General features: G+C 41.6%; 1 protein-coding gene across 3 annotated transcripts in view; it reads right to left on the bottom strand.

The window, feature by feature from the left end:
- The window catches only part of AATF (apoptosis antagonizing transcription factor), a 187,217-nt gene that overhangs the window by 62,296 nt on the left and 109,741 nt on the right, over positions 1-15,180 (bottom strand). The window contains exon 12 of one of the 3 annotated variants that reach the window (XR_010729484.1): positions 3,876-4,019. The exons of the other annotated variants lie outside the window; for them this stretch is intronic. The gene's annotated coding sequence lies outside the window, so the exon portion shown is untranslated. The remainder of the gene's footprint in view (positions 1-3,875; positions 4,020-15,180) is intronic. 3 annotated transcript variants of the gene reach the window in all.

Genomic DNA, 15,180 nt, shown 5'->3' with positions numbered 1-15,180 from the left:
ATTATCCATACAGATTAATTTAAAACACTCCTTCTCAGAAACAAAAAATTAAAAAGCACATTCCATTCTCAAGAATATGATTAGCAGGAAGGACTACTTCCAATTTATAAAGCAGGGAACTGAGGCACAGGAAGAGAACATCCTCAGGGACACTTAGGGCCTGAGGACCAGGGCGCACCACAAGCTCATGGATCCTGAATCAGTCCTAGCTTATGAAAGCTGACAGCAATTGGGAAAAGACCTTCAATACTTTTTTTTGATAAACTAGTGGGTGCTTTTGTGAACTGTAAAACATGCTGTTAGAGAGGAACAAATAAAATAGGGGTTCAAGGAAGAAAAAGCCCTCCACTCAGCTGGGGTTGGGAATCCTAAAAGCCTCCCTGGAAAGGCTATGTTGGCCAAGTACTCTGAACATGGCAACAGAAGAGACTGAGGTGGGGCAGGGGTAGGGAAGCTCGGATTAAGTGAGGAGAACTGAGACACAAGGGGAGGAGCATGGAGTATGTTCCAGGGATTGCACAAAGGGTATGCATCCCAAACAGGTGATGAAGGGAGAAATGCTGCAACGAGACATTTCACTGCAGGCCTTGAGTGGCAGGTTCAAGAATATGGTTTTTATCCTACAGATAATGAAAGGTAGCCTGCTGTGAGTGATATTTTAGGAAGGTTTAATGCAGCAATGTTGCACATAACTGATTAGATCAGGCTGTTGGTTAAGAAGCTGTTAGTGCAACAGTCTATGTGGGAAATAAAGAAAAATCTGGACTCAAAAATATGTCATAGAGCCTGACCAGGCGGTGGCGCAGTGGATAGAGCATCGGACTGGGATGCGGAAGACCCAGGTTCGAGACCCCGAGGTTGCCAGCTTGAGCACGGGCTCATCTGGTTAGAGCAAGGCTCACCAGCTTGGACCCAAGGTCCCAGGCTTCAGCAAGGGGTTACTAGATCTGCTGAAGGCCCATGGTCAAGGCACATATGAGAAAGCAATCAATGAACAACTAAGGTGTCGCAAAGAAAAACTGATGATTGATTCTTCTCATCTCTCTCCATTCCTGTCTGTCTGTCCCTATCTATCCCTCTCTCTGTCTCTTAAAAAAAATAAAAAAAGAAAAGAAATCAGACAAAACTTAGAGAAACTATAGGTGAATAACTGATCCTGGGATACAGGACATTGCCTAAGTATTAAAGCTATGAAAAATATCCAAAAGAAAAAGGTTTTACATATTTGATTATATATAAAAAAGTTGTATATGACCAGTAAAAACCATATACAGGCAAGCAAAATAGGGAAAATCTACAGAAATATGAACTATAGTATATAACCATAATAGAATTCATACAAATTGCAAAGAAAAACTAAAAATCAAAGAGAAAAATGGGTAAAGGATAAAAATAGAAATACAAAAGATTAATAAATATACAGAGAGAGCAGAGAGAGGGGGAGGGAAAATGGAGAGGGGGAGAGAGAGAGAGAGAGAGAGAGAGAGAGAGCGCACTGAGGCTGGTGGGGGCCTGTGGGTCCGGGAGGATCCAGAGATGAGTCGGGGCTTTGGGAGCCCTGAGTGAGAGGGAAGCAGTCTTCCCTGCCTGTTTGCTTGCCCACCCTTACAAGACCCTAATAAATGGAATGGCCCACCATTTTTGGGCTGCAGCATTCTTTTACCATCTGCCTGGATCCAATGTGAACCTGTATGGCCATGGCAGCAGTCCCTGGCCTTACAATGACCATAAGCACACGTCTGGAAATTCAGTGATTCACAGTAAAACATAAATGACTCCAGAGGCAAAACCTTCCTATATAGAAAACATCTATCTCTATTAGAAGAGAAAAGGAAAAGGAAAAATCATTTTAATCCAAACAAGTTGTTTGTTTTCTTTTCCCCAAACAAGTGTTCAGCTGAGAGATAGGCTCTGTGTGTATGCATGGGGTGGGAATAAGGCAGTGTTTCACAGGAACATCACTTCCAAATGCTTCTAAATGCTTGTTAGAAACAGTGGTAGGGGGCAGGGGCCACAGTTTTAAGTGCATATACACTACCAGCACGCTCTTACTTGCAGTTTAACTTGGGTAAATTATTTATTTGCTTTATGCTTCAGTATTCTTATAACATTCAGAGAATGTAAAACACCTTAGTGGTTTCTTGTAAGGACTGAAATGAAACTGTATGTGAAGGGCTTAGTGCAGTATGCGGCGTATAGTAAATGCTCAATAAGTAGAATATGACATTATTCTATGTCATTTCATTACCAGTCAGAAATAGGGTGGCAGACTTGGGGTGGATCAGAGCAAAGAATGAATGCACTTAAAAACAAAAATGGTCTACACATCTCACCAATCTAGTGTTAGCTCTGTGATCGCTGTAGGAAGTGTACTGAGATGCATGAATGCCTAATCTAAATAAATGAGAAAGACATTTGGCTATTGCCTACCCACTAGCAAGTTACTTAGTTGTCATCAATACAATAGTTATAAGATATTATATTTTTAAAGTCAATAATAATAAAATACAAAAACTTAAAAATAGTAAGTCCTTATGAGAAACATTTATACTCACTTTAAAGACTGTGAAATATCCTTGGGGGAATAAAAAGGATTCATAATCCTCTGAAGAAATGATGGACATTTGATTGCAGAAATGAGAACTATAGTCAAGAAGCCCCATTTTGAGGAAAGATTTATCTGTTCAGCATTTACAATCTCTTTCTAGAAGATGTGCTTTTATTACTGTATATCCTGCTTGGAACCAAGGCTTCAATTTGAGAATGCAAATTCTCTAGAATTGTGTAAGATTGCGCGGCAGCGAAATCAGGAAAAATAGAAGAAATAATAGTGTTTTTTTCTTTTCAAACCAGTTTTAGAACCCTGGCCCAAGCCTCAGGTTTGAACTTGAGAATGTTTCTTTTGTCCTGTCTGACATTACTGAGGAAGAAGGCCCCATGCCTCCTATCTCTGTGCTGGACGCCATCTTTAATGATGATATATGGGGGTTCCTTCCCCTAAGCCCTGCTGGGGGGTCAAACATGTGATGCTGCCTGCCTGAGCATCGACAAGCGAATTATAAACTGTGTCAATCCGAGTTAATGCAAAGCTGTAATCCTCTTTAACAAGAGATCAAATCACTGCCATGAGTTATGTTCATTCTGTAATCTGATAAGGAAGAGAGGGAGCCTCTAATAAAAGAGTAATGGGAGCCTTTAATGACGCTAGTAAGAGGCAGCACCAGTGAAAATATTGCTCTCGTTCATACCGATTAGATCAATGTTGCATATTTGCCCAGACTTGTTTCACCTGTCAGAATAACCTGTGTCTTTTAAGGAGATAAGAAGCTTCAGAGAAAAACATCTGCATCTTAACCATTCTTGCTTGCAAGTTTTTAACCAACAAAAAATAGTCTGTGGAGGGTATTTCTGGGGTTATTGGCTGATGTGCTCTCCAATGCTGAGCAAACTACCCCAGAATATTTCAGCATGACTCAGAGACTATTTTTATTATTACACAAAGGGGTAAAGTTGGCAAGGGGGAATCAAAAATGGTCTGAGCAACCTCTGGGTAGGGGGGAAAACATGTCATCAGTATAGTAGAATGTCCCCACATTTAGGGTACAGACCCATACACAAAAATGGCAAGCCAAAGATAAATCGCCTATACAGATTCCATTATACCATGGCATCCCGAGAACAGCGTGGCAGTGATACTGACAAAGCACTTTACAAGCCTAGATTACTTTTGCACATTTCTTTTCTAAAACTCCACATGTAAAACAATAATGTATTTGGTGCTCAGTAGTTATTAAAGGATCCTCTCTGGTTTTTTGGTTGTTTTTGTTTTTGTTTTTTAATGCCAGTAGCTTTATAAAAAGAATGGAGAGCCTGACCTGTGGTGGCGCAGTGGATAAAGTGTCGACCTGGAAGTGCTGAGGTCGCCGGTTCAAAACCCTGGGCTTGCCTGGTCAAGGCACATATGGGAGTTGATGCTTCCAGCTCCTCCCCCCTTCTCTTTCTGTGCCTCTCTCTCCTCTCTAAAAATGAATAAATAAATTAATTAATTAATTAAAAAAAATAGAAGCTTTAAAAAAAAAAAAAAAAAAAAAAAAAGAATGGAGAAGTGTTTTCTGCTTGGAGGGAGAACTGGAAGAGGGCCAAAATGGAAATTCTGGCTCTTCAATTGAGAATTTCTTTGACCTCTGGTGGCGCAGTGGATAAAGCCACAACCTAGAATGTTGAGGTTATCGGTTAGAAACCCCGGGTTTGCCCGGTCAAGGCACATACAAGATGCAACTACAAGTTGATGCTTCCTGGTTCTCCCCTCCTCTTCTCTCTCTCTCTCCTTTCTCTAAAATTAATGAAGTCTTAAAAAAAAAAAGAGTTTTTTTAAGGAGTGTAGTACTTATAAAATGTTAATATTGCTACCATTTTTGTAGTAAGAAAAAAAAGCTTCGCCCTGGTCGTTTGGTTCAGCAGTCGAGTGTCGACCCAGCGTGTGGAAGTCCGGGGTTCGATTCCCAGCCAGGGCACACAGGAGACACAACCATCTGCTCCTCCACCCTCCCCCTCTCGCTTCTCTCTCTCTCTCTCTCTCTCTCTCTCTCTCTTCTCTTCCCCTCCTGCAGCCAGGGCTCAAATGGAGCAAGTTGGCCCAGGCGCTGAGAGTGTCTCCATGGACTAAAAAAAATGGCTTCGGTTTTAATGGAGCAAGGACCCCAGATGGGCAGAGCATCACCCTCTTAGTGGGCTTGCCAGGTAGATCCTGGTTGGGGTGCATGCGAAAGTCTATCTCTGCCTCCCCTCTCTCACTTTAAAAAAAGGGGGGGAGGTTCTTAGGCAAATAAAATCACCTGCACCTTTAAGGGATGGTACCAGAATGAGGACTGCCTCTGAAGCAGCAGTTATGCAAGGTTAACAAGTACCCTGGTCTACAACAGGCTGATGGTCACTACTTAGACCTGTTCCATGCTGACAGCAAGGCCATCGTGCCAACAGAGCAAGCAGCTCACGTGGCTTCCTCTTCCCCAATCTGAGGCAGTGGCCCAGTTTGAGGAACCCATCATGACCTGTCTCAGAGGTCTTGCTCGGAATTTGCTTTTCCTACTGTCACACTAGCATTTTACTATCTGACCTCTATCGAGACAACAAAAAAAGAAAGAATTATCTTCACAAGTCAGCCTCAGAGGCTTTCAAAAGCAGACCAAAAACAGGTGATTTTCCCCCCACAACCTCCAACTTCTTCATAGTTTCTTTGTTAGAACTATGATGAGAGATTACCTGAATTTGTACTTCATCTTCCCCGAGTCCAACAGCACTCCTGGGCCCACACCATGTAAAGTAAGCTGCTTGTGAGATGTCCTTGATAAGCTGCCATCCTGTACACATGACCTGCTCTTGGTGCTAACAACGTGCTTAGAGGGACTCTGTACCAATGAGACAGCAAATCTTTTCTCTTCCTTAGCCTACTGGTAACTGTCTCTACAATAGCACATGTTATTCTGGCACCTTAGCAAAGATGACTCTGAAGGAAAAACCAGAGCTGTTCCAGGAGCCGAGCTGGGACGTGCCAAGGGTACCCGAGGGTTTAGCAAAGCCAGCAATCATTTTTAGGCTCCTGGTAATATCCTCCCTCACATGTAAACACGTGGTACATGGGCTAAGTGGGATTTCTTTTTTCTCTCAATACTGGGAATGTGCATCAGGCCTGCAAAAGTCTCCTTGTAATGGAGCAAAGATCTACTGGACCAGCACATATAAAGTACCAGGGGTTATATGAGACTTCTACTAACAAAGGAGACCTAAAGGTACATAAAGGCACTTAAAACAAAAACAGTACCCCAACTTCATCTAGAAAGAAAAGCTGCCATAGGGAAAGTCGGTAACACAGGAGTGTAAACTGAGCCGTTTCGCATTTAAAAGATTAAAAAAAATATTGCTTGAAGAGAAAAATTCCTAGCATGAGAAGAGACTGTACCAGTAAGAAATTAACTAAACAGATAATACTTCACAGACCACATGACCACACCACAGGGGAAATAGTGAAAGTGCCACTACCTTCTTCAAGATCTTTTTAAAGATAATACTTCTTGCCTAACCTGAGGTGGCACAGAGGATAAACCGTCAATCTGGAACACTGAGGTCGCCAGTTCAAAACCCCAGGCTTTCCCAGTCAAGGCACACACAAGAAGCAACTATGAGTTGATGCTCCTCACCCCCTCTCCTTTCCCTCTTTCTCCCTTCTTCCTTCCCTCCCTCCCTGCCTCTCTCTCTCTCAATTTCCTCTCTTTAAAATCAATAAATAAAAATCTTATACTAAAAAAGGTTAGTACTTCTTTCTCCACTAAAAATTTTTAATACCACGGGTTGAAGACTAAAGAGCTCTACTCCTAACAAAAGCTATATATTCCAGTTTCAATTCCAGTTCAAAAGTAAAATGTGTCTGCCTGACCTGTGGTGGCGCAGTGTAAAGAGCATCAACCTAAATGGCTGAGGTGGCCGGCTCAAGGCCCTGGGCTTGCCTGGTCAAGGCACACACAACAAGCAAGCAATGAACAACTAAAGTGAAGCAACTATGAGTTGATACTTCTCTCTCCCCACCCCTCTCTGTAAAATCAAGAAAGGGAAGGAAAAAAGAAAGAAAGGAAAGGAAGAAAAGAAGGGAAGGGAAGGGAGGGAAGGGAAGGGAAGGAAGGAAGGAGGGAGAGAGGAAGGGAGGGAGGAAGGGAGGGAGGAAGGTCTTATTAACTCCCTTGCTGAATATTGATAATTAGCAACTGTGACGTCCACAAGGGATATAGCCTTTTTCCCACTGAATGCCACAAAGGCTGTTACCTAACAAACACATTCGCAATCCTTCCCCCCTTGCCTGCTCTACCTGAAGTGGCAATGTAACAGAGTTCTGACCAATCAGATACAACAAGTTTGTTAGAAGGGATTTATTTACTTTTCTGACAAAAGAAATCAGATATGACTGACACAACCACTTCCCGCTCCTTATTCCCGCCTGAATTCATGCTTGATGGCTAAAGCTTCAGCCGCTGTCCTGGGACCATAAGGGAGAGCCCAAGAAAGGCTGGTCCTGACATCACTGAGAGGGGAAAACCATTGCCAATTACTGTCTGCTTTCCCTAGAATTATTCTGTCAGAAAAAGAAACTCCCATTTCCTTATGCCTCTGTAGACAGGCTTTATGGCTCTTGTAGACCAAACCCAACATAACCCTAGATAATACAGTCATTTTCAAATAATCTGTGTGTCTAGCATATACTAGAGCAGGGTAGTCAACCTTCTAATACCTATCGCTTGCTTTTGTATCTGTTAGTAGTAAAATTTTCTAACCGTCCACCGGTTAGTTCCACAGTAATGGTGATTTATAAAGTAGGGAAGTAACTTTACTTTATAAAAAATATAAAGCAGAGTTACAGCAAGTTAAAGCATATAATAATAGTTACCTGCCAAGTACTTTATGTCGGATTTTTGTTAAGTTTGGCAGAATAAATCTTTATGAAACAACTTACTATAGTTAAATCTATCTTTTTATTTATACTTTGGTTGCTCCGCTACCACCCACCATGAAAGCTGGAACGCCCACTAGGGGGCGGTAGGAACTAGGTTGACTACCACTGTTCTAGAGCCTCAAACATTATGAGTGAATAAATATGATTCTGGAAAACTAAGTGCCCCTAGGGCAGGATTCCCAAACTTTTTACACAGGGGGCCAGTTCACTGTCCCTCAGACCGCTGGAGGGCGCCATATACAGTGCTCCTCTCACTGACCACCAATGAAAGAGGTGCCTGTTCCGGAAGTGCTGCGGATAAATGGCCTCAGGGGGCAGCATGCGGCCCACGGGGCGGGGGGCGTAGCGTAGTTTGGGGACGCCTGCCCTAGGGTACTATTAGGTGATTAAAGAAAAATGCCAACTAAGAATGACAAAAGGTTGATCTCTTGGGGTTTTTTTTGTATTTTTCTGAAGTTGGAAACAGGAGGCAGTCAGACAGACTCCTGCATATGCCCGACCGGGATCCACCCGGCATGCCCACCAGGGGGCGATGCTCTGCCCATCTGGGGCGTCGCTCTGTTGCAACCAGAGCCATTCTAGCGCCTGAAGCAGAGGCCACAAAGCCATCCTCAGCACCCGGCCAACTATGCTCCAAAGGAGCCTTGGCTGCGGGAGGGGAAGAGAGAGACAGAGAGGAAGTAGAGGGGGAGGGGTGGAGAAGCAGATGGGCGCTTCTCCTGTGTGCCCTGGCCCGGAATCGAGCCCGGGACTCCTGCACGCCAGGCCGACACTCTACCACTGAGCCAACCAGCCAGGGCCAAAGGTTGATTTCTAAATAATCTCGTAGTATTGTTTACAAAAGATGCCACCAATATTTAAACCAGGTTTTACTTTAGCCTGGGATAATCATGTTACTTGAATGGACTGGGTTTAGATTTAAGCATCTAGTTTTTCTTCCTTGTTGATACAATTTTCTCATGCCATCTAAGGATGCACTCATTTTAGTCTGTTTTAAAAAACAAACTAATCTAGAAATGAACGGGAAAATAATAGCCATACGTAGGCACTCATTTGCAAAAAGCACAAGAGAAAATATAAGGTCACAAAGTTCTGGGTATAAACATACTCAGAACTACTGATAAGTGTTTTTATACTCAAAGCACTGAACAAAACAAACCAAAAGTTAATAACTGTGCTCACCTAAACTTGGAGGTTTACTACTTTTCAGGCAAAGGTAAGAGGAAGAATCTCATAGTAGCAAACTAAATATATGCAAATAAAAATGCTAAATGTAGTTTACGACATAAAGCTGGCAAAACTCACATGTGCCACATTATAACCAATCAGTTCACTTGATAAAGACCTATGTTTAAAAATGTCTACCCCCTGGCTGGATAGCTCAGTTGGTTGGAGCATCTTCCCGATTCGCAGGGGTTGCCAATTTGGTCCCTGGTCAGAAGAGCACATATAGAAACAGATCGATGTTTCTGTCTGTCTATTTCTCCCCCTTTCTCTCTCTCTAAAATCAATCAATAAATTTAAATAAATAAATAAAAAAAAATAAAATCAAAATGTTTACTGCAGCATTATTTACAATGATACTTAAAACAATTTAAATGTCTGATAATTAATGAATGGTTAAATAATATTTAAAATTTTATAGTCATTACAAATCTTTAAATGATTTTAATGTCATAATGCTCATAACACAAAATGTTTAAAGAAAAATTCGTAACAGTGGACTATAATTTTATTTACATAAAAAAAAAAACAAGAACATACGAAAAGGGAACTCAAAGACTAAAAGAAGATATTCTGAGATGTTAAAAGTGGTCATGTCCTGTGTATTATACACACTTCCTAATTCTGTATGTTGGAAGAGCCTAGAAACAATGACACTCAGTAACAATGAAAACCCTAGCACCCAGATATTGGTTCCTAAATACCACAATCATCTAAAAAGAATCATGGTTCCTCGTAGAAAGACTGATTCCAGAGGTGGAATAGAGAATGTATAAAATGAGCCTGGAACACCTTTGTTGTGCCAGAAGGTAAAAAAGTACTCAAAGACTAATTGGGGACATCTCAAAAGGACACAGCCAGCTTGAAGGGGCTTCCATTAAAATGGGACAATTTAAATTTAAAATAAAAATAAATCATGACAGTAACAGATTATAATTCACTGAATAAAATAGAAAAGCATGAGTTTACAATAATATAAATGAATGAAAATAAGTAATCTTATGAGGATTCCAAGATGTTGTTGGAGTAGGCATGTTCCAACTGTCACCTCCCAGGACCAAACTGGATTATAACTTAAGAACAATCATCTTGAAAAACCAACTTTGGATTAAATGAAGAGGAATCTATAACCAAGGATCACAGAAGCAGCCACAATGAAACTGGTAGGAAGGGTGGAGACGTGGAAAGGGCTGCCTCACTCCCAGGAGCGAGCGGTAGTAGAGGGTCTGGAGGGACTCTCACTGAGGGGACACCTGCCCTGAGAGGGGAGGGGCCTGAGCCCTAGACCCCCAGAGCCTGGAAGAGGTACCCACATAATATCTGGTGGTGAAAAAAGCTGAGGTTTTTGTCTATGAGAAAGAGATGTAGCTTTTAGAGATGCAGGCTCCATCTTAAAGGGCCAGCACAGAAAATCTTCACAGCCACTTACCCGGGGCTCCAGTGGGGGAGAGCTGAAAGGACTAGAGTTGTGTGAGGAGAGAGTGAAGTTGGAGGCCCAGAGAGAGACACCATAGGGGACGGCCACCTGTACTGAGTCATTCTCCAATACTGCAGTTGCCATCTTTCTTGGGTGAAGCAGTCCCCTCCTGAGGCATCAGCCTGGGGGAAAGCAACTGCCTGGTTTTCTGGCATTGAGGCTGGAACTTTCCCCCACACTCTCCCAAGTCTATGACTGGTGCTTCCGCCTTGCAGGAGACTTAGTAGAAACTGTCCGGACTGTGGGCAGATCACATCTCTGAGTCTCAGAGGCCATGCCCAGCAGATTCCCAGGGCCACACCCTACTGAGGTCTGTGAAAAAAGTATGAACAGACTGACACCTGGGGCCGAGCCACACCCACCACTATACCTGATCGCTGAATTGCCTCTGCCTCTAGACTCTGCCAGAAATTTTATTTCAGTGGCCAAGCCCAACAAGCAGCCAGCAGACAGAGGCTGCAGGAAGCAGGGCTCAGAGAACCTTGGGTTTCTGTGGACCTTCCCCCAGGCCCAGTGTGGGTAAAAGCCAGAGAGGTATGAGGCTTGGCCCAGCAGAGGCAGCCACAAACTGTGACTTGCTTGTAGCTCTAAGAAGGTTGCTGAAGGCCAGTCACAGGCACTGTCTCCCACTGGTCTGCGCTGGGTTCCCTCCAGGGAGGCCCAGGGCCAGCATATCCAGTGGCCAGCCGTGGAGAGCATCAGTTAAGAACATAACAACTCTTGCTGGTGGTTTGTCCTAAGGGAGGGCTCATGGGACATTGGGCCCAGCTGAGGCAAGTTCTGCTCTCTGTGGTCAACACTGGCACAGCGACTCATGCACATTAGACAGGGTGGAGCATCACAGTCAGCCAGTTCAGGTGCTGGATATCCTGCCCCACTGGGTTAGATTCCACAGGAGGAAGGGAGAGAGGCTTGCAACATGGACATTTAAAGTGTGGGTCCCTGCGAGCCTATTCAAAGGACTTAGCCACTTTCGGGGGGGGGGCAGTCAGCCCCAAGGGAGGAGTCTCTCAGTCTTCCTCCCTGAGGCCAGGGGCTCATCAGCTAGAAGAACTTCTTCAGAGGAGACTGTCAGGCCCATCCAATAGGAATCTGCTGCTCACCTCGCTGGGGAGAAATACAATTGGAGTATCCAGCAGTATCTGAGGGATTAGGCTCTGGAATAAGGGCCACCCTCCCCATCCTGAGCTCCTGACCAAGAAACCCCTGAAGTAGGGGGTCCCACTAATATTGTATTCCCAACCTTAGCTACCCTAACTCATCAAGCTTGCAACCTGTAGAGGGGTTGGTGGGGTGAGGCCAGTCTTAGCCCAGACCACAGTCTTTCTATAAAAGACCATGCAGCTGCAAGGGGAGGTGGAGCAGCTGAAAAGTGGAAGCAAATCTTACGGAGATTGGAGCTTTTACAGAATTACAGTCCTCTCTAAGCAGGGGGAAGCTGATCTTTATACACAGGTTAGCCCCTCCCACACTACCCAGGTACAGAAAACGCAGACACAAACAGCAAACAGAGCAGCAGCTTCAGATAGGTAGCCCACAGCAGGTTACAAACAATGGCTGAAGAACCCATCAACCCAAGAAGAACCAGAACCAACACAACCAGTAGTGGGTGGCAGACAGCAACAATGTTAGACTCAGCTAGCTACACAAGCAGCACGCCCAAAGGAGAAGTCCAGCAGGCACCAGACACTGTGGAAAATAAATATACCCAACAGGACAGACATTGCACAGAATCTAATATTAACACATGATAAAGGTTGACTCTTAGAGCCAGCCAGCCTGAAGCAATAACTGCACCCATGAAAGGACCAACTCCATTCAATAAGCACATACAATAGAAGGGTAAATACGACTCTCAAGAAGCATTCCTAGAGCAAGGAACTCAGGAGACCTGGAGGTCAGTACCACTGAACCATCTTCCTCAAAGAGATAGCACAACAAATTTTAAAGTCAGACAGCACTACCTAATACACAGACAAAATGGGCAAAGAAGTATGACCCAAATAAATCAACAAGAGAAATCCCCAGAAAAAGAACTAAATAAAATGTAAGTAACCAAACTACCAGACTCAGAGTTTAAAATAATGATTTTTAGGATGCTCAAGGATTTTATAGCAACAATGGATGATCACAATGAGAACTTAAACAAAGAGACAGCAAGCATCAAAAAGGACATCAAAACCATAAAAAAGAACCAGTCAGAAAAGACAAATACAATACCAGAAATGAAGACTGCACTAGAAGGAATGAATCAACAGCAGGCTCAATGAAGCAGAGGAGCAAATCAGTGATTTAGAGGAAAAGAAAAACATAGCACAGAAGCAGAGCAGCAAAAAGAAAAGAGGCTCAAATCAACTGAGGAAACTCTTAAGAGACCTCTGCGACAATATGAAGAAAAACAACATCTGCATCCTGGGGGTTCCTGAAGAGAGAACAAGCAAGGGATAGAGAACCTGTTTGAAGAAATCATAGCTGAAAATTTCCCTAAATTGATGAAGGAAAAAGTCACACAAGTTCAAGAAGCACAGAGTCCCATTAAAGATAAACCCAAGGAGGCCTACACCAAGACACAGCATAATTAAAAAGCCAAAGTTAAGAGACAAAGAAAAAATACTAAAAGCTTCAAGAGAAAAGCAGTTAATTACCTACAGAGGAGCCCCCATGACATCTACTGCTCAACAGAAACACTTCAGGCCAGAAGGGATTGACAAGAAATATCAAAGTGATGCAAAACAAGAACCTACAACCAAGACTACTTTATCCAGCAAGGCCATTGTTTAAAATTGAAGAAGAAATAAAAAACTTCCAAGACAAAAAAAGGACTCAAGAAATTCCTTACAACCAAACCAGTACCACAAGAAATGTTAAGGGCTCTGCTATACAAAGAGCAAAGGAAAAAAGAAATAGAGATAAAGAGGATTGTAGGTTTAAAGAATAAAAATGGCAGTAAGTACATATCAATAATAACCTTAAATGTAAATGGATTAAATGTTCCAATCAAAAGACATAGGGTAGCTGCATGGATAAGAAAACAGAACCTGTATATATGCTGTCTATAAGAGACCCACCTCAGAACAAAAGATACACATAGACTAAAAGTGAAGGGATAGAAAAAAGTATTTCATGCAAATGGAAATTTTAAAAAAAGATAGGGTATCAATACTTATATCTGACAAAACAGCCTTTAAAACAAAGGCTACAGTAAGGGATAAAGAAGGTCACTACATAATGATAACGGGAGCAATCCAACAGAAGGATATAAACATTGTAAATATTTATGCACATAATATAGGAGCACTTAAATATATAAAGCAGATTTTGATGGACATAAAAGGCCAGATCGACAACAATACTATAATAGTAGGGGATTTTTTTTGCCCCACTAACATCAATGGATACATCCTCCAGACTGAAAATTAACAAAGAAACAGTGGCCTTAAACAACATACTAGATCAACTCGATTTAATTGATATCTTCAAAACCTTTTACCCCAAAGAATATACATTCTTTTCAAGTGCTTGTGGTACATTTTCTAGGATAGACCACATGTTAGGACACAAAACAATTCTCAATAAATTTAAGAAGATTGAAATCATGTCAAGTATCTTCTCTGATCACAAGGGCATGAAATTAGAAATCAACTACAATAGGAAAACTAAAAAATATTCAGACACTTGGAGGCTAAATAGCATGTTATTAAATAACGAGTAGATTAACAATGAAATCAAGGGAGAAATAAAAAATTTCCTTGAAACAAATGAAAATGAACATACAACAATCCAAAATCTATGGGACACAGCAAAAGCGGTCCTGAGAGGGAAGTTCATAGCATTCTAGGCATACCTTAAGAAGAAAAAGCTCAACTAAATAACCTAATCCTACACCTAAAAGGAGTAGAAAAAGAACAACAAATAAAGCCCAGAGGAAGTAGAAGAAAGGAAATAATAAAAATCAGAGTGGAAATAAGTGATATAGAGGCTAAAAAAACAATACAAAAGATCAATAAAACCAAGAGCTGGTTCTTAGAAAAGGTAAATAAAATTGATGAGACTTTAACCAGATTTATCGAGAAAAAAAGAGAGGACCCAAATAAATAAAATAAGATATGAAAATTAACACCACAAAAATACAAAGGATTGTAAGAAAATACAATGAAGATCTATAAGCCAAAAAACTGGACAACCTAGGCAAAATGGATAAATTCCTAGAAACATACAATCTTCTAAAAATCAATCTGGAAGAATCAGAAAACCTAAACAGATTGATTACAACAAAAGAAATTAAAAGTTATTAAATAATTCCCAGCAAACAAAAGCCTGAACCAATGGCTTCACAGGCAAATTTTACCAAACATTCAAAGAAGAACTAACACCTATCCTTCTCAAGCTATTCCAAAAATTCAAGATGAGGGAAGACTTCCAAACTCATTTTATGAGGCAAGCATTATCCTCATTCCAAAACCAGGTAAAGACACTACAAATAAAGAAAACTATAGGCCAATATCCCTGATGAACATAGATGCTAAAATTCTCAACAAAATATTAGCAAACCAGATCCAGCAATACATTAAAAAGATCATACATCATGATCAAGTGGGATTCATTCCAGGAAGGCAAGGCTGGTACAACATTTGCAAATCAATAAATGTGATTCATCACATAAACAAAATGAAGGATAAAAATCACATGATTATATCAATAGATGCAGAAACAGCATTTGATAAAATTCAGTATCTATGTATAATCAAAACTCTGAACAAAGTGGAAATACAGAGAACATACCTCAACATAATAAAGGCCATATATGACAAACTGACAGCCAACATCATAGTCAATGGGCAAAAATTAAAAGCAATCCCCTTAAGATCAGGAACAAGGCAGGGGTACCTCTTTTCACTACTCTTATTCAACACAGTTATGGAAGTCCAAGCCACAGGAATCAGACAAAAAGAAATAAAAGACATCCAAGTCGTAAAAG

Source organism: Saccopteryx bilineata, chromosome 2, assembly GCF_036850765.1.
Source record: "Saccopteryx bilineata isolate mSacBil1 chromosome 2, mSacBil1_pri_phased_curated, whole genome shotgun sequence".
NCBI classification, from domain to species: Eukaryota; Metazoa; Chordata; class Mammalia; order Chiroptera; family Emballonuridae; genus Saccopteryx; species Saccopteryx bilineata.
Note: the sequence above shows the minus strand (reverse complement) of the source record. Positions and strands in the feature narration are given on the sequence as shown.